Raw genomic sequence first — 25866 nt, 5'->3', positions numbered from 1 at the left:
AACTTATTTGGTGGCTGTGGTTCAGTCATGCTGGCTTCTTTGTGACCCCTTGGGGTTTTCTTGGGAGAGAACTGTAGTGCTTTGCCATTTTTTTCTTAAGTCCATTTTATAAATAAGGAAACTGAGGACAGCAGGGTGAAGTGACTGGCCCAGAGTCACACAACAAATTAGTGTTTGAGGCCACATTTGAACTCAGGGAAGATCAGTCTTTCTGCTTCCACAATGGATACTCTATCCACTGTACACCCAGCTGCCCATATGTAAATATAGACAGAATTTTTTAAAGTCTATGCAGAATAAATTTAAAAGCTAATATAAGCAGAATAAACGAGAGAGAGAGAGAGAGAGAGAGAGAGAGAGAGACAGAGAGACAGAGAGACAGAGAGACAGAGAGAGAGAGAGAGACAGAGAGAGAGAGAGAGAGAGAGAGAGAGAGAGAGAGAGAGAGAGACAGACAGACAGACAGAGAGTTAGTTGACATATGAGGAGATTAGGAATGGAGGACACTAACATGCGGATGGGAACATTGGGATGGCTTTGTACTGGAGCCATATTGTTACAGAAAACCCAGATTCATCTGGGGGTGGGAGGTGAGGATGGGGAAGGTGTGTACAGGAATGAGTGGGAATGCAGGATGGTCAGCCTCTATACAGGAAGGCTGCTTGTGAGCAACACAAAGAAGGCCCGTATTTTGACTGCAAGGGGAAAAAAATTAGGCTTTGGAGTCAAGAGAACTGGATTCAAGTCAAGCCTAGCTTTGTAATCCTGGGCAAGTCATTTAATGAATCTGAAATCCAGGCTCCTCAGTCATCAAATAGTATAATAATGTATAACTTAGCCCACTGGAGTGTTGTTAGGAAAGTGCTGTGGAAAACTTAAGACTGTGTGAATGTAAACGATGTTTATCCAAACTTCTCTAGTTTGTGGCTCTTCTCCAGCCTCTCTAATCTAGTTAAGGAAGCCACTGGAAAGTGGTAATATGTTAATGTACTACCCCATCCAGGTTATAGATTTACATTTAAACAGAAGTGATCTGGAAATAATAAACCCAGTTGGATCTGTTGACTCATGAGGTCTTCAATACCTGCCACGCTAAAAAGGGTCCTGAATTGGGAGTCAGAAGACTGAAATTTTAGTCTTATGATTCTTCCTGAATAACTGTGGGACCTTGGCCAAATACACTTAATGCCCCTGGGCCATTTGTCCCATTTGTAAAAAGAGGATGTCGGCTTCTTGGATCTCTAAGGTCTCTTCTCCATCCTGCCCATTTATGCTCCTTTAAAACTGGGCCCGTATAGCTAGAATGCTTCCCATGGCCCAACCTATTCCTTTAAAAAGCAACAGCCTTTATGGAATATTATTGTTCTGTAAGAAATGACCAGCAGGAGGAATACAGAGAGGCCTGGAGAGACTTACATCAACTGATGCTGAGTGAAATGAGCAGAACCAGGAGATCACTGTACACTTCAATGCTGTATGGGGATGTATTCTGATGGAAGTGGAAATCTTCAACATAAAGAAGAGCCAACTCACTTCCAGTTGATCAATGATGGACAGAAATAACTACACCCAGAGAAGGAACACTGAGAAGTGAATGTAAATTGTTAGCACTACTGTCTGTCTGCCCAGGTTACTTATACCTTCGGAATCCATACTTAACTGCAACAAGAAAAGTAGATTTACACACATATATTATATCTAGATTATACTGTAATACATGTAAAATGTATGGGATTGCCTGTCATCAAGGGGAGGGAGTAGAAGGAGGGAGGAGAAAATCTAGAAAAAAGAATACAAGGGATAATGTTATAAAAAATTACTCATGCATATATACTGTCAAAAATGTATAATTATAAAATTAATAAAAAAATAAAAATTAAAAAATTAAAAAATAAAAAACAACAGCCTTAACATGACAAGGTTCTTCAACAGGGATACAGCTCTGACTGAGAGTACATGCTACTCCCATTGTTTCCATACAAAAAGACATGGTCAGGAGGGCAAGATGTGCTACCTGACAAGGAAATGAGACATCTGCCAGATTTGAGGGGAGCTGACTCTCCAGGGGCTGCATCAATGGCTGGAGGTTCAGTCTGGTCAAACCAGGCCAACAAGCACTTAAATAAACACCTCCTATTTGCCAGGCACTGCCCTACTCCTAGAAATATTGAGGCAAAAATAGCCCTTGTCCTGCAAGAGTTCATATTATTATTTTTAAAAATATTTATTAATTTATTTATTACAAAAATTTTATGCCTGGGTAATTTTTCAACATTGACAATTGCAAAATCTTTTGTTCCAACTTTTCCCCTCCTCCCTCACACCCCCTCCCCCAGATGGCAGGTTGGCCAATACATGTTAGATATGTTAAAGTATAAATTAAATACAATATATGTATACATGTCCAAACAGTTGTTTTGCTGTACAAAAAGAATCGGACTTTCACAATTAGCCTGTGAAGGAAATAAAAAATGCAGGTGGGCAAAAATAGAGGGATTGAGAGTTCTATATAGTGGTTCATAGTCATCTCCCAGAGTTCTTTCGCTGGGTGTCGCTGCTTCAGTTCATTACTGCTCTATTGGAACTGATTGGGTTCATCTCATTGTTGGAGAGGGCCACGTCCATCAGAATTGATCCTCATACGGTATTGTTGTTGAAGTATATAATGATCTCCTGGTCCTGCTCATTTCCCTCAGCATCAGTTCATGTCAGTCTCTCCAACAGTTTCTGAAATCATCCTTCTGTAGAAATGACAGAACAATAATATTCCATAACCTTCATATACCATAATTTACCCAACCATTCTCAAACTGATGGACATCCATTTAGTTTCCAATTTCTGGCCACTACAAAAAGGGCTGCCACAAACATTTTGGCACATACAGGTCCCATTCCCTTCTTTAGTATTTCCTTGGGATATAAGCCCAGTAGTAACTGCACTGCTGGATCAAAGGGGATGCACAGTTTGATAACTCTTTAAGCAGAGTTCCAAATTGAAGAGTTCACATTCTAAAGAAAGAGACAATATATACAAGCAAGATGTAGACAAGATTAATTGGACAGAATCTCAGTGAGAAAGTACTAGCATTGAGGGAGACCTAGAGACTCTTGCAAATGGTGGAATACAAACTGAAGCCTGAGGAAGAGCAGGAGGGAATTATTCCAGATATGGGGAACAATCAGTGAAAAGAGCCTGGAGTCAAGGATGGGACATACTGTGTGAGGAACTGCCAGGAGGATCATGATCACAGAGGAGGTGTCAGGGAGTAAGGGGTAAGGAGGCTGGAATGGTAGGAGGGACTCGGGTTATAAAGGGCTTTGAATGTCAGAGCAGTTTGCTGCTAGAGGAAAGAGAGAGCCATTGGAATTGATTGAGTTTATTGAGGTGGGTAACTGGACTTTATTAAGTGAGAAAACTTTGATGGTTGAATGGAGCATGGATTAGAATAGGTGGATTTAAGGCAAACCCAGCTACCTCTCAACTATTGCACTAATCCAGGTGTGAGATGAGGACCGCCAATCCTTCATGGTGGGGGCTCTGCTGGTCATTGCTCTCACATGTACATGATTTTTCAATCACCTATTTATTTATTTATTTATTGATCGATTTATTTATTTATTTATTTATTTATTTATTTTTTTTGATCATGGCATTTACAAAGTTTTACACAGTCTTATCCATGTTCACTGCTTCTTCCCATTGCTCTTGGAGTGATCTGCAATGCTAATTCTTTGGAGATTATGATTCTCCATAATTCTTGAATCCATAATATATCCCCAGAAAAACAGAGATGACAGAAACCTGGGTCTGCGTTTCAGGGAGATGCTTGGGACAAATTGTTACCTTCCTTTCTTTCTGATCCTTTGAGAATAAAATCAATATCTTCAAAATTTGTCCACCTCCAGTGCAGATTTCCTCATTATGTTCAAGATCTGTTTCAACTGTTTTTCTTTCTTTCTTTTTTGTTTTCATTGGTGCTGTTTCTTGCTTCTTCATATGACTAATGCAATGCTAGATAAAATATAGGGAAATGGTGGACAGCAGTTGGGCTTGGAGTCAGGAAGATCCAAATTCAAATTCAGCCTTGGATATATACTAGCTGTGGTAGCCTTGTGCAAGCCACTTAACTATTGTTTACCTCCGTTTTCTTACTTGTAAAATGAGGATAATTATAACATCTAACTTGCAGAGTGATTGTGAGCATCAAATGAGATGTGAAATATTTTGCACACTTTAAAGTATATGAAACTGTTAACTATTGTGATGATAATGATGATGATATTTCACTGCCATTGATGAAGAAAATAGCTTATTGTGGAAATGTTACTATTCTTTCCATTTCCATTTGATTATTTTTAGTCTTATTTAGCTTTAGTCTTTTTTTTAAATGTTCATATCTTTCATTTTATATATCTATATTTCTGTAAAATATTCTGAATTTTCTACATTTTAAGAGAAAAAAGGAAGATGAAAATCAAAGCTCAATACATCAAAAAAAAATCTGGAAATATGTGCCATGTACCATATGTATGGACCTCCCACAGCTGCAAAGGGGAGATCGGGGAGATCTGTTCTTATTTCTCTTCTTTGGGGCCAGCCTGCTTGTTCTTTGTGATTTTGCAACATTCGGTTTTTTTTTTCTCAATAGTATTTCATTTTTCCAATTACATGGAAAGATAGTTTTAACATCATTTTTTATTAAAGCTTTTTTACAAAACATATGCGTGGGTAATTTTTCAACACTGACCCTTGCAAAACCTTTTGTTCCAAATTTTCCCCTTTCCTCCCTTCCCCTCCCCTAGATGTAGTACTCCAATACATTAAATATTCAACATCATTTTAAAAAAAGATTTTGTGTTTCTATTTTTTTCCCTCCGTACCTTACCTCCCCACTTCCAATCGGCATAAATAATACATATATATATATACATATATATATATATATATACACAAATTATTTTAAACATTTCTATATTAATTGTGTTGTGAAAAAAATCAGATCAAAAGAACATTTACTTTCAATTGTTGTTTCCACTTATATTTTTGTAGACTTTGTATATCTGGGTTTTTTTACTTAGTTTATTTCATTCTATATTAGATTCTATAAATCTTTGTATTCCTTTCTGCATTCATCATATTTGTCATTTCTTATAACACAGTACAATTCTATTGTATTCATATGCAACAATTTATTTAATTATTCCTCAATCAATGGCTATCCATTTTATTTCTAGTTCTTTGCCACCACAAAATGTATTTGTACAAACATTTTGATTAATATATGGCCTTTCAATTTTATCACTGACTTTTTGGGAGTATATGACTAATAGTATAATCTCTGGGTTAAGAAGTATAAATATTTTAGTCATTTTATTTTTGAAATTCCAGTTGTTTTTCAAAACGGCTTTACTAATTCACAGCTTTATCAATAATGCATTATCTTTCCACAGTCCCTCTGATATTATTCCCATTTTTTTTTGTCTTTTTGGGTTTATTCATTTTCTGGGTATGAGGTAAAACATCAAGGTTTTTAGATGTGCATTTCTCTTAATATTAGTTATTTGTAACATTTTTTCATATAATTGCAATAGTTAAAATTTTTTTGAGAACTGTTCATATACTTCAACCATTTATCTCTTAGGAAAGGGCTTTTAGTACATTCATCCATCCGTCCATCCATCCATATACACAAATATATGTAAAATCTGTTGTTTGCCTAAAAGCATCTGTTGTCTGGCATGCTGGTTGCCTAAAAATATCTGAGATGCCAATTCTTTGAAAAATTTCATACAAAGATTTTTTCCCTTTTGAACTGCTTCCCTTCTTAGTCATTTGTGCCAAAGCTTTTTATTTTCATGCAATCAAAACAATCTGTTTTATGAGAGTCAAACCCAATTGATAAAGAGTCAAAAGATATGAACAGTTTTCAGAAAAAAAATGAAAGCTATTTATAGTCATATGGAAAATGTTCTAAATCACTATTGATTAGAGAAATATATATTGAAGCAACTCTGAGGTACCACCTCGTACTATTAGATTAGGTAACATGAAAGAAAATGATAAATGCCAGAGGAGATGTGGAAAAATTGGGAAATTAAGGATCTGCTGGTGGAATTGTGAAATATTCCAACCATTCTGGTGAACAATTTGGAGTTACACCCAAAGGGCTGTCAAACTCTGTATATGCTTTGACCCAGCAATACCACTACTAGTTATCATATAAATGCTATAAGAAGTGACAAGGAGAATGGCTTCAGAAAAACCTTAGACTATTTATATCAACTGATGTGGCATGAAGTAAGCAGAAGCAGGAAAGCATTGTACATAGCAACTGCAATATTGTAACAAAGATGAACTATGAAAGACTTAGCTAGTCTGATTGATACAATGATCCAAGATAATTCCACAGAACTCAAGATGAAAAATGCTATTCACTTCTGGAGAGAGAACTGATGAACTCTTAATTACAAATTGCATCACATTGTATTTCATTTAATTTTTTTTTTTTGCTTTTTTTTGGGGGGGGGACAACATGGCTAATATAGAAATATATTTCCATAACTTCACATGTATAATAGGCATCATTTTTCTTGTCTTTTCAATGGCTGGAGAGAGGTACAGAACTTAGAACCCAAACTAAAATATTTATTTATTTGTGTGCATATAATAATACAAAGATTATTTAAAACTCAATACTAAACTATCAAAAATAAAAAAACTAATGCTGAAAAAGAAATTAATTTATATGTACATAATGACTAAGCAGGATTAATTGTTTATATTGATATCCAATGTTGTTTTTTGATAAACATTTCTTTTAAAAATTATGTTTTGGGGGCAGCTAGGTGGTGCAGTGGATAGAACACCAGCCCTGAATTCAGGAGGACCTGAGTTCAAATCTGGTCTCAGACACTTACCACTTCCTAGCTGTGTGACCCTGGGCAAGTCACTTAACCCCAGTCTCAGATAAAGAAAAAATATGTTTTACCTTTCATAATTGCACACAATTTACCCATGTTTGGTTAAAAATATATCTCCTACCCAGAGCTGCAGAAGTTTGTATAAGAATTAATTCTTTTCTAAAACTTTTTTAAGGCATGATCTTTAACACTCAGGTTACATATCCATTTTGAATTTAATGTAGAATATCGTATAAAATGTTAGTTTAAATCTAACTTCTGCCCAACTACTTTACATTTTCCCAGAAGTTTTTGTTGTTTTCTTTCCTAAGTAATTATTATTTGCGGGTTTGTCAATCACTGTGTTATTGAATTCCATTATTTTAAATTATATTTTGTTTCATTCTTTCCATTGATCTGCTTCTCTATTTTTAGCCAATTTCAAATGAGTTTGATAATTGCTGCTTTATAATGTAGTTTGAGGTTTGGAAGAACTTTTCTCCTTTCATTTTCTTCCTTTTTAAAAATTTTTTCCCTTAATATTTTAAATCTTCTAATATTCCAACTGAGTTTTGCTATTTTTAAAAATTTAGTTCTATAAAGCCTTTTAGTAGTTTTTACTGGTATAACATTAATCTACAAATTAACTTTGACTATATTGTCATTTTTATTTTCTTTGCATAGATCAGCACTCTATAGCATTAATCTATAAATTAACTTTGACTATATTGTCATTATTATTTTATTTGTGTAGATCAGCACTGGATAATCCTGCAGGAATTTAAATCCTTAAATTCTTTGTTTAAATCTTTTATTTTTTCCCCAATTACATGAAAAAACAATTTAAAAGTTTTTTTTTTTTAAATTTTGAGTTCCAAATTCTCTTTCATCCTCCCTCCCCTATGAACTCATTGAGAAAGCAAGCAATTTGATATGTTATACATTTGTCCATACCTGTTATACATATGTGCACTCATGCAAAGCAAATTTCTATTTTAGTAATATTGTGAAAGAAAACACAGACCTCCTCCCCCACACATAAAAAAAAATTAGCCACCAAGAAAAATAAAGTTTTTAAAAAAGAAGTATGCTTTGATTTGCACTCATACTCAATTCTTTTTTTATCATCATGAATTGTCTTAGGAATTGTCTTAGATCACTGTATTGCTGATAATAGCTGTCATCAACAATTGATCTCCATAATATCGCTGTTAATATATATAATGGTCTCTCGGTTCTGAACACTTCACTTTGCATCAGTTCATTAAATTCCATTTATCATTTCTTATAGCACTCATAGCACAATAATATTTCATTGCAAATCATCTACCCCAACTTTTTCAGCCATTCCCTGAATGCTAGATATGCCCTCAATTTCCAATCTGTTGTATGCACAAAGAGAACATTTTCAGAAATATTTTTGTATATACAGGTCATTTTTCTTTTTTGTTTCATCTCTTTGAGATACAGACCTTGTAGTGGTATTTCTGGGTCAAAGGGTATCCAGAATTTGATAGCTTTTGGTCATAGCAACAAATTGTTCCAAAAACTGGATGTTTATATCCTTTGACTATTTATCAATTGGGGAATGACTCATATTCTTTTAAATTTGACTCAGTTGTTTATATATAAGAGAAATGAGGCTTTCATCAAAGAAACTTCTTTAAAAATTCTCTCTTCCTTCCCTCCCCCAGTTTTCTGCTTTTCATCTAATCATGGTTGTATTGGTTTTGGTTTTGCAAAATCTTTTTAATTTAGTGTAATCAAAATGATTTGTTTTATATTGCTAACTGCTCTCTATCTTGTTTGGTCACAAATTCTTCCCTTACCATAGATCTGACAGATTATTCTGTACTTGTTTAATTTGTTAACAGTATCACCCTTTATGTCTAAATCATGTACCCATTTTGATCTTGTCTTGGTCTACCGCATGAGAAGTTGGATTATACCTTATTTCTTCTAAACTGCTTTCCAATTTTCCTAGAAATTGTTGTCAAGTAGTGTTTTCTTGTCTTCAAATCTTAGATCTTTGGTTTTGTCAAACATTAGGTCACTATGATTATTTATTACTAAATAGGTATACTATTGTGTACCTAAATCTATTCCCCTGGTCCATCACTCTATTTTTTAGTGCACAATTGTTTTGATGATTTTTGCTTTGTAACACAGTTTGAGATCTGATATGGCTAAGCTTACCTTCCTTCACATTTTTTCATTAATCCCCTTGCTATTTTTATCTTTTCTTCTTCTAGATGAGTTTTGTTACCATCTTTTCTAGTTCTGTAAAATAATTTTTAGTATTTTGACTGGTATGTTAGTAAATGAGTATATTAATTCAGACAGAATTGTCATTTTTATTATACTGGACAGGCTTTATTATACTAGTTTTAATTAAAGAGAACTAATATTTTTTCCAATTGTTTTGATCTGAAGTTGTGTGAAAAGTTTTTTATATTCTGTGTTCCATAAAGTCCTGGGTTTGTCCCGGCAGGTAAACTCCCAAGTAATTTATATTGAAATAAATTATTTTAACTGGAACTTTTCTTTTTATCTGTTGCTACTAAACTTTCTTGGTAATAAATAGAAATGCTAATGATTTAGTGGGTTTATTTTGTATCCTGCAAATTTGCTAAAGTTAATTATTTCAATTAATTTTTTAGTTGACCCTCTAGGATTCTTTAAACAGATGATAACATCTGCAAAGAGCAATAACTTTATTTCCTTATTACCTTTCCAATTCTTTCAATTTCTTTTTCTTTTTTTATTGCTGTAGTTAGCATTTCTAGTAAAATTTTGAATACTAGTTGTGATAATTGGCACCCTTATTTTATCCCAGACTTTATTGGAAAGGTTTCCCTCTTATTCCCGTTGCAAATAATGCTTGCTGGTGGTTTTAAATAATTTAAAAAAAAATGCTTTCTAATATTTTTAGTAGGAATGAGTGCTATATTTTGTCTGAGCTTGTCCTGCATATACTGACATAATTAAATAATTTATTTTTGTTTTGTTATTGATATAGTCAATCATGCTGATAGTTTTCCTAATATTGAACCAACTCTGCATTCCTGATAAAAATCCCACTTGGTGAAAATGATCTATTACTTTGCAATCTATTGCTGTAATCTCATTGCTGGCATTGCATTTATAATTTTTGCATCAATATTTATTAAGGAAATTGGTCTATAGCTTTCTTTTTTCATTTTTTTCCTGATTTAGGTATCAGTATCATATTTGTGCCATAAAAAGAATTTGGAAGGACTCCTTCTTTGCCTATTTTCCTAAATATTTTATATAGTACTAGAATTAATTGTTCTTTAAGTGTTTGGTAGAATTCACTTGTGAATCCATCTGGTCTTGGCAATTTTTTTAAATGGAGTACATTGATGATCCAAAATTGATTACTTGATTTCTTTTCCCAATGTAGGATTACTTAAGTATTTTTTTTTTGCTAATTTGGATAATTTATTTTTTGTGAATATTTATCCATTTCACTTAAATAATTAGATTTAATGACATACAATTGGGCAAAATACAACCTAAATGTACTTTATTTTTATATTCTTGCTGTTGAATTCACCCTTTTCCTTTTTGATACTTGTAATTTGCTTTTTTTTTTCTTTCTCAAAAAAAAATCAAATTAACCAATGGTTTATCTAATTTTATTCTTTTTTTTTTCATCAAACCTGCCCCAGCTTTTATTTTTTTAATTCACTGGTTTTCTTATTTTCAATTTTATTAACCTCTTTTTAAACATTTTTAGGATTTAAATTTTTGTCTTTAATTGGGAATTTTTTCCTACTTTTTAGTTACATGTCTAATTCATGGATCTGTACTTTTTCTATTTTGTTGATATATGCATTTATAATTATAAATTACTTCTTAAGTCCTGCTTTGGGTATATCCCATAAATTTTTGTACTTTGTCTCATTGTTGTCATTCTTGATAATGAAAATGATTGTTTCTACCATTTGTTCGTGGATCCGCTCATTCTTTAGAATTAGATTATTTAGTTTCCATTTAATTTTTAATCTACATGTCCCTGGCCATATATTTATATAATGTAATTTTATTGCATTATAATATGAAAAGTATGTGTTTAATATTTCTGCTTTTCTGCACTTGGTTCTGAGGTTTTATGCTCTAATAAATGTCAACTTTTGTGTAGGTGCCAAGTACCATTGAGAAAAAAGTGTATTCCTTTCAATTCCAATTGTTTTTTTTTTTCAGAGTTTAACATATATAACTTTTCTAAAATTCTATGCATCTCTTTAGATTTTTTTCTTGTTTATTTTTGGTTATATTTACCTAGTTCTGAGAGGGGAAATTTGAGGTCCTGTAGCAGTATACTTTCTATTTCCTCCCTAATTCATTTAACTTTTTTCTTTAAGAATTTGGATGCCATTTCACTTGGTGCATATATATTTATTATTGATATTACTACATTTTTCTAGAGCACTGTTTAGCAAAACATACATTTTCTAGAGCACTGTTTAGCAAAACATACTTTCCTTCCTTATCTCTTTGCAATAGATCTGTTTTTGCTTTTGCTTTGTCGGGAATCATGATTTTTAACCCCACTCCCTTTAATTCCAGGTGAAGCATAATAGCTTCTGTTTCAATCTGTTATCTTTAATCTGTATGTGCCTCTCTGCTTGAAATGTTTCTTGAACAAAACATATTGTAGGATTCTGATTTTTAGTCCACTCTATTCACTTCCATTTTATGGGTGAGTTCATCTCATTCACATTCATAGTTATGATTACTGTAAATTTCTCTCCATCCTATTTTTCCCATCTCTGTCTATCTATCTGTCTGTCTGTCTTTTCATCCTTTCTCTCCTCAAAAATGTTTTGCTTCTGACCACTGCATCTCCCAGTCCACCTCCTTTCTATTCATCTCCTATCCTCTTAATCCCTGTAGGTTATTTTTTACTTGACTGAGAATACTTCTTTGGGCCAATTCTTTTGAGAGTATGGATCAAGGATTGCCTGCCATTCTACTATCTTTTCCTACTATGTTGTTAAAGTTCTTTTGTGCCTCTTTTTGTGAAATACTTTATCCCATCTCCACCTCTTTCTTTCCCCTTTTCTCAGTACATCCCTCTTTTTAAATTTTATTTTTATTTATCACTCAACATAGTCAACTCATACCTGTGCCCTCTGTTATGAATATTCCTTCTAGTGGCTCTAATTATGAGAAAGTCCTTAGGAGTTATATCTTCCCAAGAAGTAATGCAAATGGTTAAACCTTACTGAATCCTTTCCTCTACCTTTTTATGTTTTTCTTGAGTCTTGCATTTGAAAGTAAAATTTTTTATTCAGCTCTGATCATTTTTTTTCAGAAATCTTTAAAATTTTTCAATTTCATTAAATGAACATTTTATTTTCCTCTGATGGATTATGATCAATTTTGGGGGTAAGTGATTCTTGATTGTAATACTAGCTCCTCTGCCCTCCAGAATATCATATTCCAATCCTTTCATTAAAAGCTGCTAAATCTTCTGACTGTGGATCATGATATTTGATTTGTTTCTTTCTGGAAATATTTTCTTCTTGACACAAAAGCTCTAGGGTTTGGCTACAATATTCCTAAGAATATTCCTAAGAGGTTTCATTTTGGAATTGATAGGGTCTTTCTATTTTTATTTTGTGTTCTGACTTTAGAATATCAGAATTTTCCTTGTTAACTTCTTAAATGATGATGTGGCTTTCATATCGTCAAACAATTCTTGAATGATCTGTCCTTAATCTATCTTCCAGGTCAATTGTTTTTCCAAAGAGATATTTTACATTTCCTTCTATTTTTTCATTCTTTTGATATTATTTTATTGTTTCTCAATGTCTCATGGAGTCATTGTTACACTTGCCCAATTTTAATTTTTAAGGAATTATTTTTTTTCATTAAGCTTTTGTACCTTCTTTTCCATTTGGATAAATTTACTTTTGAAGGAGTTCTTCTATTCAGAGAATTCTTGTGCCTCTTTTGTCATTCTATATGTTATGTTTTATATTCTGTTGTTAAGATGTTTTGTATTCTGTTAAGCTGTTTTCTTCAACAATTTATCAAGTTGATTTTTAAAAATGATTTTCTTGAAGCACTCTCATTTCTTTTCCCAGTTTTTACTCTACCTATTTTATTTGGTTTTTCAAATCTTTTTTGAGTCTTTCAAGTAGTTCTTTTTGGTTCTGAAACCTGTTGATATTTTTTCTTTGATAAATAGCAGCCTGTAACTTCTTTGAATTTGTTATTTTCTTCTAAGATTGTGTTTTGATCTTCTCTGATCAGATTCTTTTGTTATTGTTGTTGTTTGCTCATTTTCCCAAAACATTTCTTGATTTTGAACTTTATGTTAAAGTTGAGCTGTACTCCTAAAGTGGGGTTGGTGGGAAGCATGTCCCAAGCTTCAGGCCTTTCTTGATGCTGTTTTCAGACTTTTCCTGCCACACTTTTAAGTTGCTTTTGCTCAGAAAATTGTCTTACCTTTATCTTTGTAAGTTCTGCCACTATAGAAATATTTTGAGGTGTTACTTTAAAGTTGTTTGGAAGGGAATTGGGGAAAATTCAAGTGAGTTCCTGTCTTTACTCTGCCATTAAGTTCTTTATTTCTTTACAAAACACTTTATAATTGAATTTATACAAAAGTAGTTCATCTGTGTTGATAGACTGATCACTTTATTTTTGTTGTTGTTGCAATTTGGATGGTTTTCTACTTCTATTTTTTTTTTTTTTTTGAGCTGGGGTTAAGTGACTTGCCCAGGGTCACACAGCTAGGAAGTGTTAAGTGTCTGAGTCCATTTTTGAACTCAAGTCCTCCTGAATTCAAGGCTAGTGCTCTATCCACTGTGCCACCTAGCTGCTCCTAATTTGGGTGGTTTTCTAATGGAATTTCTCTTCCTATTATTGTCTCTTAGATTTTATTATTATAATACAGAAATGCTGTTGATTTTTGTATCTATTTTGTACCATGAAATATTACAGAAATTATGAGTATCTTTGCTGAGATTTTCTAAAATGAAAAATTAAATCATTAGTGATAGGAAATTTTTGTCTTTATCTGTCTTTATATTTTTAATTTCTTTTTTTCTTTTTGCTATTGTTAGGATTTCTAACATTATGTCAAACAATAGCAAAGAGAATAAGTATCCTTACTTTTATTTCTGCATTTATTGGGAAAGTTTCTCATGTACCCTCATTGTATAAGATGTTAGTTTCTAGATATAAATTGGTATTTTTACAATATGGGTAGTGGAAATGTCTAGGAAATGTCTAGGCCTTTTGTTGGGTTTTCTTTTAAAAGCAAAATTAGCATTGTACTTTGTTGAAAGTTTTTTCTATATCTACTGAAATAGTCATGCAGTTTGGAATGTTTTTGTTTTTAATATGATTATTTTGATTGTTTTCTTAGCTTTGATTGAATTTTTGAATGAATATTAATTAATCATGTTGTTGTATAATTTCCTTTCTTTTCCTTATCTTTACCTACTGTAGGTATTAAGCCTATATTGTCCCATAAGAAGAGTTTCTAGTAAAAATGCTTTCAAATTTTGTAGTATTAGTATGTAGTATTAATACTAATTATTCTTTAAAAGTTTGGTAGAATTCTACTTTAAGTCTATCAGTAGCAGGAGTATATTCCCTTTCCATTTCCCTCCCACACGTTGGTAGTGTCTTTACATTTCCTTTTCGGAGATTGGTTATTTAAGATTTGGACTTATATAATTTGAATACTTTATATTTTTAAGGATAATCTATTTATTTTGTTTATTTTAAATTTTGTTTGCAAATAACTATACACAGTAAGCTCATTTCTTTTGAATTTGTCTTGATTTCATTTTGTAAATTTATTATTGTATTGATTTGATTTTCTGCCCTCTTATTTTTAAGCAGGTTTCATAAAATTTCAACAATTATATTAATCTCTTTAAGAACTGCCTGTTCTTATCTGTCTTTTCTACTATATTTTGATTTTCTATTTGTAGTGGGGGTTTTCTTTTCTCATTCACTCTGTCATTAATTCTTTTTATAAGATTATTAATCCCATTCACATTTAAATTTATGATTTAGATTTAAATTCCCCCTCCCATTTGCTTCTCTAAAATTCCTTTTCTTTTAAAATGAATTAGATTACATCCAATGTTTTTGATAAAAGTATCATTTCTAAAATATATAGAGAACTGAGTCAATTTTATAAGAATACTAGTATTCTTATGCTTGACCAAAAAATATAAACAAGCAAAGACTAAATGGTCAAAGAATATGAGCAGACAACTTTCAGATGAAGAAATTAAATCCATCTATAATCATATGAAAATGCTCCAAATAACTTTTGATTAGAGAAATGCAAATTAAAACAACTCTGAGTAATACTTCACACCTATCAGATGGCTAAGATGACAGGAAAAGACAATGATGAATGTTGGAGAGAATGTGGGAAAACTGGGACATTAATGCATTGTTGGTGGAGTTGTGAACTGTTCTAACCATTCTGGAAAATAATTTGGAACTATGTCCAAGGAGCTATAAAACTGGGCAAACCCTTTGGTCCAACAGGGTTACTACAGGGTCTATATCCCAAAGAGATCACAAAAGAGGGGAAAGAACCCACATGTGCCAAAATGTTTGTAGCAATTGTTTTTGTGATAGCAAAGGATTATAAATTGAGTAGATGGCCATCAGTTGGAGAATGGTTCAATAAGTTATGGTATATAAATGTGGAATATTATTTATCTATAAAAAATGATGAGCTGGCTGATTGCAGAAAAGCCTGAAAGACTTACATGAACTGATGCTGAGTGAAGTGAGTAGAACCAAAAGAACATTGTACATCATAACAACAAGATCATGTGATGATCAACTGGGAAAGAGTTAGCTCTTCTCAGGAATAAACTGATCCAAGACAATTCTAAGAGATATGGGATGGAAAATGCTACCTGAGTCCAGAACTATGGAGACTGAATTTTTTTTTTATTTATTTTTTTTAATTTTAATTTTATTTTATAATTATAACATTTTTTGACAGTACATATGCATGGGTAATTTTTTACAACATTATCCCTTGCACTTACTTCTATTCAGATTTTTTCCCTTCCTCCCCCAACCCCCTCCCCCAGATGGCAAGCAGTCTTATATATGTTAAATATATTACAGTATATTCTAGATATAATATATGTGTGTAGAACCAAAATTTTTGTTGCACAGGAAGAATTGGATTCAGAAGTAAAAATAACAGTTTACATTCATTTCCCAGTGTTCCTTTTCTGGATGTAGCTGGTTCTGTCCATCATTAATCAATTGGAATTGGATTAGCTCTTCTCTATGTTGAAGAAATTCACTTCCATCAGCATACATCCTCATACAGTATCATTGTTGAAGTGTATAATGATCTTCTGGTTCTGCTCGTTTCACTCAGCATCAGTTGATGTAAGTCTCTCCAAGCCTCTCTGTATTTCTCCTGTTGGTCATTTCTTATAGAACAATAATATTCCATAACATTCATATACCATAGTTTACCCAACCATTCTCCAATTGATGGACATCCATTCATCTTCCAGCTTCTAGCCACTATGAAAAGGGCTGCCACAAACATTTTGGCACATACAGGTCCCTTTCCCTTCTTTAGTAGTTCCTTGGGGTATAAGCCCAGTAATAGTACGGCTGGGTCAAAGGGTATGCACATTTTGATAACTTTTTGGGCATAATTCCAGATTGCTCTCCAGAATGGTTGGATTCTTTCACAACTCCACCAACAATGCATCAGTGTCCCAGTTTTCCCACAGCCCCTCCAACATTCATCGTTATTTGTTCCTGTCATCTTAGCCAATCTGACAGGTGTGTAATGATACCTCAGAGTTGTCTTAATTTGCATTTCACTGATCAATAGTGATTTGGAACACTCTTTCATATGAGTGGAAATAGTTTTAATTTCATCATCTGAAAATTGTCTGTTCATATCCTTTGACCATTTATCAATTGGAGAATGGCTTGATTTCTTATAAATTAAAGTCAATTCTCTGTATATTTTGGAGATGAGGCCTTTATCAGAACCTTTAACTGTAAAAATGTTTTCCCAATTTGTTACTTCCCTTCTAATCTTGTTTGCATTAGTTTTGTTTGTGCAGAAACTTTTTAATTTGGTGTAATCAAAATGTTCTATTTTGTGATCAATAATGGTCTCTAGTTCTCCCTTGGACACAAACTCCTTCCTCCTCCACAAGTCTGAGAGGTAAACCATCCCATGTTCTTCCAATTTATTTATGATTTCGTTCTTTATGCCTAAATCTTGGACCCATTTTGATCTAATCTTAATATGTGGTGTTAAATGTGGGTCCGAGACTGAATTTTGTATCAAAGCATACTATTTGCATCTTTTTTTTTTGTTTGTTTGTTTGCTTGCTTTTTCTTTCTCTTGTTTTTTCCATTTTGCTCTAAATTTTCTTTTACAACATGATTGATATGGGAATATGTTTAAAATGATTATATACATATATAACTTATATCAGATTGCTTCCTTCTTGGGAAGGGGAGATTTTAAGGAAGGGAGGAAGAAAAAAATTTGCAACTCAAAATTTTATAAGAATGAGTGATGAAAACTATTTTTATATGTAATTGAAAAAGGAATAAATGATGTTATATTAACAAAAGAATGCATTAGAATTTTGTTGTTGTTCTCTTTTAATACACTGCTTTGCCTTATAATTATTTTTATTAATTTACCCTGAAATAGTCTTATTCCTATAAACTCTTCCCCTTTACCCTCAATTACCTTCCCATTTATATCTCCTACCCTAGCTTTAGAATTTTACCTTGTTTATTGTTTCCTTTTTCTTTCTTCCTTTAACTTAATTATCTCATTCTTGTCTTTTCCTCATTTCTTTTTTCCACTTTTTTAGTTAAGTAGGTAATTAAAATCTTGCTTCCTCTTATCCCCTTCAACTTCTTTTTCTTATTAATTTTTTTTAATTTTAGGTACCTTTTTCTAAAAAGGATTGCTTTACCTTATTCTCTTCATCAATTATCTTCCCTTTATGTCTTTTCTAAGCTTTTGCTATTTGATTCATAGTTTTATATTTATTTATTCCTTTAGGCTCTTTGTGTTCCTTGTGGAATTATAGCCTCTAAAGTCACAAATCTGCATTTCAATTTGCTAAGCAATTTCTGTTATTGCCATGTATATCTTATCCCGTCTCCATTTTTCTGATGTGTCTCACTTTTAGAATTATCAATTTCTGTGGAATATAGTGATGATAGAAAGATTGCTCTATGGTAGAAATTTTCCTGTGTCTCTCAGAGTCTGGCAAAATCATACTTCGCTGGGCCCATTGATCATTTTCTTTTCCAATTGCTATGGAAATGTTTCTCTGTCTATCAAGTTTCCTCCCCTCCCCACCTTCCCCATCTCCCTCCCCTCCCTTTCTGGATACTAGATTTCCCTGGAATTTTAGTCTTCATTCTTCCATTTACAGAATAATCTTGGGCAACTCTTTTCTTCTCTCTGTCCTCAGTTTCCCCTTCTGTAACAATAAGGAAATTGACTTACATGACCTTTAACTTCCTCTTTCTAAGTCCAAATCTGGTTTTAGACATTCACAAGTTGTGATCCTGGGCAAGTCACTTTATTTTGTTTACCTTGGTTTTCTCGCTTGTAAAATGAGCTGGAGAAGGAAATAGCAAGCCAATCCATTATCTCTGCCAAGAAAACCTCAATTGGGGTTGAGTTGGACGACTGAAAAAAATGACTGAAGAATAACAAGAAACTTTCCATCCAGTTCTAAGCCTCTGATCTTATCTTCTATTTTTCTGGCTTCCCTTTGGAATCCAGTCAATTCACTGGTCTTTCTTGGGCCCAGACCAAGGAAACAGAGCTAAAAATCTTCTCAATTTCGATTTACCGGTAGACAAGCTCTTACAGGCCAGCCTAATCCCTACCCAAACCATGGAAGTCCCCACCATGTCATCAGTCATTCAGTCTCTGTTTAAACAATCCCACCGATAAGGAGGCATTCTCGGAAAGTGCCCCATTTCATTTCTCCACAGCTCTTTCAAGTTTTTCCATACATTGAATTAAAATCTATATTGATTGCGATGTTTGGTTCATGGTAATCCCTTACAAATCTGCCTTTTGATAACTTCCACCCATTGCTTCAAGGTTGACCGACTGGGGGACAAGCAAAAAACATCGAAGATCTCTTTCCAATAGAAGCACATATTTTATCCTTTCTTTTTTTGGTAAGTAGGTGGTGTAGTAGCTAAAGGTGGGCTGAGCCTGGAAGACCTGAGTTCAAATCCCACCTCAAACACTTTCTAGCTGAGTGACTGGGCAAGTCATTTTATCTCTGTTTGCCTCAGTTTCTTTAATTGTAAAAAAAAGGGACAACAAGAGGCAGCTAAGGTGGAGAAGTGGATAGAGCACCTGTTGTGAAGTCAGGAGGACCTGAATTCAAATTTGACCTCAGACTACTTAACACGTCCTAGCTGTGTGACGCTGGACAAGTCGCTTAACTCCAATTGTCTCAGCAAAAAAAAAAAAAAAAAAATAATAATAATAATAATAATAAAATCTTAAAAAGGGATAATCAGAGTTTTATCTTACATGGATATTGCACTGATCAAATATGATAATCTTTACTGTTATTGTTTGTTCTTTTTCTTTTAAGACAAGTCTTTGTCCTAAATTTTTTTTTTATTAATGTATCTGGGATAACTATTCACATCTTTTCAAAAGTCTTCTGGTAAGGTTTAAATTGGTGGGAGGAGTCTGTTGATAATTCAGAGGAAGAAAAGGGAGCATTTCTGGGAATAGGGACAGCACCTTCTCTAAGGAGTTGTGGAATTATAATAAAATATTAATGACAGTAAGGAACAATAATAGCTAATATTCATTCATTGCTTTGAAGTTTGTAAAATGCTTTATTTCACTTGATGGGAGAGTGTCTTCTCTACTCCCAAATCTCCTCCTCCCCATGGACGATCATTCAGACCAGGAATGGCGAGGGAGGAAGAAGAAGGGGAAGAAGTAAAGAAAAAAGAAATAATGTAAAGTTTAAGGGGTTTGAGAAAGGGGAAGGGGGTGAATCCAGTAAATTGTGGCAGATACAAGTCCAGAATTAAAGTCTTCTACCTCCTCAAACTTGGCTCTTTCTTTTCTAGAGCTGAAGCAATGAAGGGACAAAGAAGTCCCCAGCAGAGAGAAAGGGAGGAAGAGGAAGAGGAGACATCATTTCTGACTGATTCTGTTCAAAAGTAAATTTGTTACCTGGTAGGAGTAACACATTAATGTTTTATTGATGATGATTCCTTCATCATCAGCTAACCTGGAGATCTGGCTTGTGAGGAGACTGGGCCAGTATGAAGTTTTGTTAATAATAATAATAATAGATGCCGCCTAAGGTTTCCAAATTCCTATCTAGCCAACCGGCTCAGGGAAGGGGGTACTTCCAATGATCTTGGCTGGATCATGGGGACAGGAGTTTATTGCTGATAGCACTTACTTACTACCTGTGTTTTTTTCTAAGCAGTCAAACAATCCTTCCTAGTCTCATTTTCCTCTTCTATAAAAGGGGATAATTGCCCCTATCTTAATCTATGGGACGTACTTGGCAAATCTTGAAATAAAATGAGTGTTAATTATTCCATGAACCATGAGTCTCTTTGTGACAACTTTGTAGGGAAGGGAGAATGTCACATATCCTCCTCTTCTCCCCCCCTCCGCCCCCCGCCTCAGCCCCCAAATACTTTAATGGAGTTCTACTCAGCCATGAAACAAGCTAGGCCCCCAGGGTCTGCTGGGGTTTAGGAGTATTGGACCCCAAAAGTATATTGGGGTTATGGGCTTGTTGGAAGGTGTTTCAAAGAATTTGTAGGCACAGACCTCCAAATCAAGAGGCAAAGGTTTTATTTTGCTGCTAGGTTTGGGCTATATCCATAAGTTTTTTTTTTTTTCATTAGGAAGGAGCCTAAAAATTGAGTTTTTGTAAAGGAAAAATGAACTGGGGGGCTGACATCACATCTTGGCTTCCTGATTGGATATAGTAATGGTGAGGTTCTGATGACTCTGTCAAAGCAAAGAAATCAGCTAAGAATTCTACCAGAGGCTTCAACCTAGGGTGTGGGACTGCCAAAAAGATCTTTAAAAAATAGATAAAATGGATAACAGGCAGCAGCCACAGCCAGAAACCCCTTTTACCTGAAATACTGGTTGGATGAACTTGATGAGAAGCATTAATAGAAGGCAGTAAATAGGCACAGGACTGGGGATGGGGGAGGCAAGACAACCATATCTTATTGGGGGGAAAACTTTTTGTGTAGTGATTTTTTTAAAAATCCATTTCTTTTGTTTCAATTTTATCTTTCTTTTTTCATTACTACTTTTTCCGTTAGTGATAATCCCCTTCCCCCTCTTTCCAGAAAGCCATTCCTTATAATAAACGTAGCATCCCCTCCCCACTTCCCAACTTCTATTTGTACTGGTGAATTCTGTCCCCAAAAGGCAGCTGACCATTGCTCCCCTCAGGGAACGCTGAGAGGATGTGGCTTCTCACATATTTTAGCTCTGAACCCATACTATCTGTTTATTATCAATCAGAATCAGTTGAACTCCATTAACTTTTAGAAAGGGGATTTATGGGTACCATGTAGAACAAAAACCATAGTCACACAAACATTTCTCCAAAACACTGAAGGTCCCTTCTTACCTTGTATATATAAGATTCCCAGAGACAGTGGGAACTTAAGGTACTATGGTCATGGGGTGCACATTTTGAGAAGTTATATGGCAAAGAATAGCTTGAAACTCCCTGCCCTTGAAGTCCTTTTCTCTCTGTGGGAAGCCCTCATGAAATTCCCCTTAGGTGTAGTTTTCTGCCAGGCTCTGAGGAGCTAAAACTTCCCAGAGACTGCTCTATCACCAAATATAATTCCTGAAGCAAACAAGTTTTTCCAGTGCCTTTCTTCAGTTCTCTAGAAGTACTTTGTCATCTGTGACTAGAACTCCAATAAATTCTGACTTCAGTTGTGCTGATTGGAGACCCCTCTCTCCCTTTAGTTGGAGAGGGCAGAAGGTGGATGCCCGAGAGCTCGTTTTACAGCCTTCATTTAAGGCGAATGCCCAGGGCAGTCACCTCATCATTTCCCATGCTAGAAGTTGTACTTAATCATGATCCCAAGCTAGGTACTCACCCCATCTTACATTTTCTTTTTATGGGTTGTTTTCCCCCATTAGATTGTGATCTCCTTGACTAAGGGTCTGGCCTCTGTATTCCCAACATTTAGACACATTAGGTGTTTAATAAATGCTTATTGAATATTGACCTCTAGATGGATCCATAAAAATTTCCCAGATTTACAAGGTTGCTACCTGGACAATTCTATCCCTGAATATTTCTTTAACCAAGATCAGAGAAGGAAAAATACTAAAAATGATGCCGTGTGCTCCCAGTGAAATGGTGGCTGGATGAGAAAAATCCAGCTCTCTAACCCTTTACTCCACTCCCTCCCAATGCTTCATCTCAGAGCAGCTCTTTGCCCATTTGCAGGTGGTAAAAGAGATTGATCTCCACCAACTAGTAGTCCCTCAGTAGTTGAATTTGGTCCCAGTTCGGCAATTCTTCACCATCCAGTCATTTAGAAGAGCTTTTTATCATCATCCAGGATCAGCCCCTCACTTAGGCCTGGCTAGAAATAATCTTCTGAAGCTCCACGTATTGGATTGGTGCCCAGCAAGGATTCTCTGTAACCCACCAAGAGAGACAAACACAAAGGCTCCGAGGATTGTTCCTTCTTATCTCATTATCCAAAGAATAAAAAAAGACAGGGAAAAGGTTTAGAAGAATTGACAAACAATTAAAAAGACTACCATTGTGGCAGTGAGTCACACTCATACTCCCTCACTTCTGCAAAGATGGGGCACAGGATACCATCAATTCTTCACATACATACGTACGTGTGTGTGTATACATATATAATATATATTATATACATATATAATATATATACATATATATTCACGTATATAATATATATACATATATATATATTATATATATATATATATATATATATATACACATATATATGTATGTATTTATATATTCACACCTGTGCCCAAGAAGTTTCATTTCTGGCTGATTCTCCCAAGGTTAGAAAGGTTGCAAGAATTGGGTTCAGTGGTAGACTGTGTGTCCTGTAACCAAGGTATAGGTGTGTGTGTGTGTATGTATATATGTGTGTGTCTATGCATATATAAACATACATATATATGTACACATATGTATATATTTATATACACACATGTATATATACATATGTGATATTTCTATATATACACATATATCTATACACACGTGTGTGTGTGTGTGTGTGTGTGTGTGTGTAATGCCCATTTGGGGGTATATTTTCTAACTTTGTGTAGCTCTAATTTCTTCTGAGTTAATTCAATTCAATTTGATCCATACAGGACACGATCTTTTCTGACAAGGACTCACCGTGCTGGGCTATTTGTGTCCATCCTGTGGCAGAGTACTCCGAGCTCGTATTGATCTGATCGGCCACGACTGGATGCACTAACTTGACTCTTTGGGTCTTCAAGAAAAAAGAAGCAGTGCCCAAAAGATATTTCCACATTCTTCATACACACACACACACACACATGTATATATATATATGTGCGTGTGAATATATATATATATATATATATATATATATATATGTGTGTGTGTGTGTGTGTGAATATGTATATATATCTATACACATGTATACACAGACACATGCAGACACGTATGCATATGTCTTCCTCCTCTTCCCAAAGAGTATTTGTACTATTAGATTTGAAGGCAGACAAAGTATAGTTCAATGATCATTTTTTTCTCTTCTTTTATTACTTGCCTTCTGAATTCTTTCCCTTCCACTCCATTTTAAATGCTTTTTCCAAGACGCTTTCCCCGACCACCTGTTTTTGTAGCAACTGATTCCCTCGAACCAAGTACATTCACCAAGCATTTATTAAGTATGCACAATTCCAACATGGTTTGAGCCAAGGTATATAGCTTACATTCTACTGAGGAGAAACAAAACAAACCCAAGTAAATTGAAAAACATATTCAAGACAATCGATCGATAAGCATTTATTGTTCATTTTGTGCCAGACACTGAGTTAGATGCTGGATTTACAAAGACAAATTAAATTAATAATGCCTGTCCTCAAGGACCTTTAGGCTCTTTTAGAGGGGAAGAGACTCATGATATTTACACAAAAAGGTATACATAGATAATACTCAGCCAGTGTACACCAATGGAGCTAGAAAATGGAGTTTATGTGAGAAGATTGTATAATAAAGTAGAGAAAGGTAAAATGGGGCTTTGGGGATAGAACACTAATACCTAGGAATATTTTAGGAGTCATCAGTGCAATCTCCTCATTATACAGGTCAGGGAACAGTCTTGGGGAAGGGACTTGTTTAAGGTCATACAGTAGAATTTGAATCCAAGTCTTCTAGCTCAGTAACCCAGGTTCTTTCCCCATACCACGGTGTCTCCTTATTTCCAGGTTATTTAATATAAATATTGTGACAGATGAACAGCTAGGGAGCCATGGACATGCACCACAGCAGCACTCATCTTATTATGACAAGCTTCTAAGAATGGCGCAGTTTGCCTCCGGATCTCACCCTCCTGTTTAGGTTGGAAGCTCTTCTGGTCCTGGCTCCTGGAGGCACTGAACCCAAGTCTTGAAGTCTTTTCAAGCTTGGAAGAACTGAAGCTTCTTGGGCCTAGTTGTCAAGAAGCCAGTGCCATCTGTGTCCCAGTGGGAAATCATTGAACATTTCTAAGAAAGATTTACCTGTTGTTTTGCTTAAGTTTAATGATTCTGAAGAAAGTAACTGAAAGGCCTTATTGGTTTTTACCTCTGGAGTAAATACAAACTCCTCTGGCTGACCTTTAAAGCCTTCACAACCAATCTCCAGCCTACCATTGGCTTCAGCAGCTGTTTCCCTTGGAGAAGGGTGGAGGCAAGAGATATTGAGAGATGTGTTCTTACCTCCCTTAAAATCCCACTGAAAACAGTCCTGGCTCCAGGATTGGATTCACCTGGGAACATCTCGTATTCCATTCGCAATTCCTGAAAGTGCTCTGAGGGAGAGCAGGCCTGATTTTTCTTTCTGAACTCCTAGGGCCTAGCTTGATTTAGTCCTGGGATGAAAAGGCTCTAGTTAAGCTTCTTGAAAGTAGGGATTTTGGCTATTTGCTTGCTTGTTATTGGTACTAGTATCTGCAGGGGGAGCCGGCCCATGATAATAGATTAGTAAATGCTCCTGGATTGATTTCCCCATATCTAGGCCCAAAGTACCATGCAATTCTCTCCCTAATGGAAGATCCATGGATCACCTCTCAGTCTTTGGGTGTGATGACATGTTCTCCGCTGCAATCCTGCCCCACATACTTACTAAAGGGTGATCTGGATACTTCATCCCAACTTCTGCTGCTTCATCTGTAAAATGGGGATAATAGTATATACCTCCCAGAGGTCTATATGTAAAATATAATAGCAGCTGCCTTTTTTTCTGGGGGGAGGATGAGGTCATGTTTGATTAATATTTAAATATATTTAACAGGAGATAGGAGAGGGTTGAGGTCATCTATTTGAATAACATTTAAATTTATTTAACAGCAGAGATGAATGCTGGTTATTATTTCAGTTTTGTAGCTTCCCTAGCATCAAACCGAGGTCTGGCCTGTGCTTTCAGCAGCTGCTTAGTTCTGGGAGCCTTCCTATGCTGCAAGTTCTCCAAGCAGCCATTGCTTTCTTACCTTTTGTGAGCTAAAGATCCCTGTGTGTGTCTGGCGAGGGCCCCCTTCTCAGAATAAGGTTTTAAAACATACAGAATCACGTACGTGGGATTACAAAGGGAAATGATTATACTGAAATAGCGGTATTTTCTCCCTTCAATCAATGGATGAGTGGGCCCCGGGGGT

General features: G+C 34.7%; 1 protein-coding gene across 1 annotated transcript in view; it reads left to right on the top strand.

Moving 5' to 3' along the window:
* Positions 1–24967: 24967 nt before the first annotated feature.
* AK4 (adenylate kinase 4) overlaps positions 24968–25866 on the top strand; it is a 78529-nt gene continuing 77630 nt past the window's right edge. Inside the window, exon 1 of the mRNA XM_074265738.1 lies at positions 24968–25118. The gene's annotated coding sequence lies outside the window, so the exon portion shown is untranslated. The remainder of the gene's footprint in view (positions 25119–25866) is intronic.

This window comes from Sminthopsis crassicaudata, chromosome 4 (genome assembly GCF_048593235.1).
Source record: "Sminthopsis crassicaudata isolate SCR6 chromosome 4, ASM4859323v1, whole genome shotgun sequence".
In the NCBI taxonomy this organism is placed as follows: domain Eukaryota; kingdom Metazoa; phylum Chordata; class Mammalia; order Dasyuromorphia; family Dasyuridae; genus Sminthopsis; species Sminthopsis crassicaudata.
Note: the sequence above shows the minus strand (reverse complement) of the source record. Positions and strands in the feature narration are given on the sequence as shown.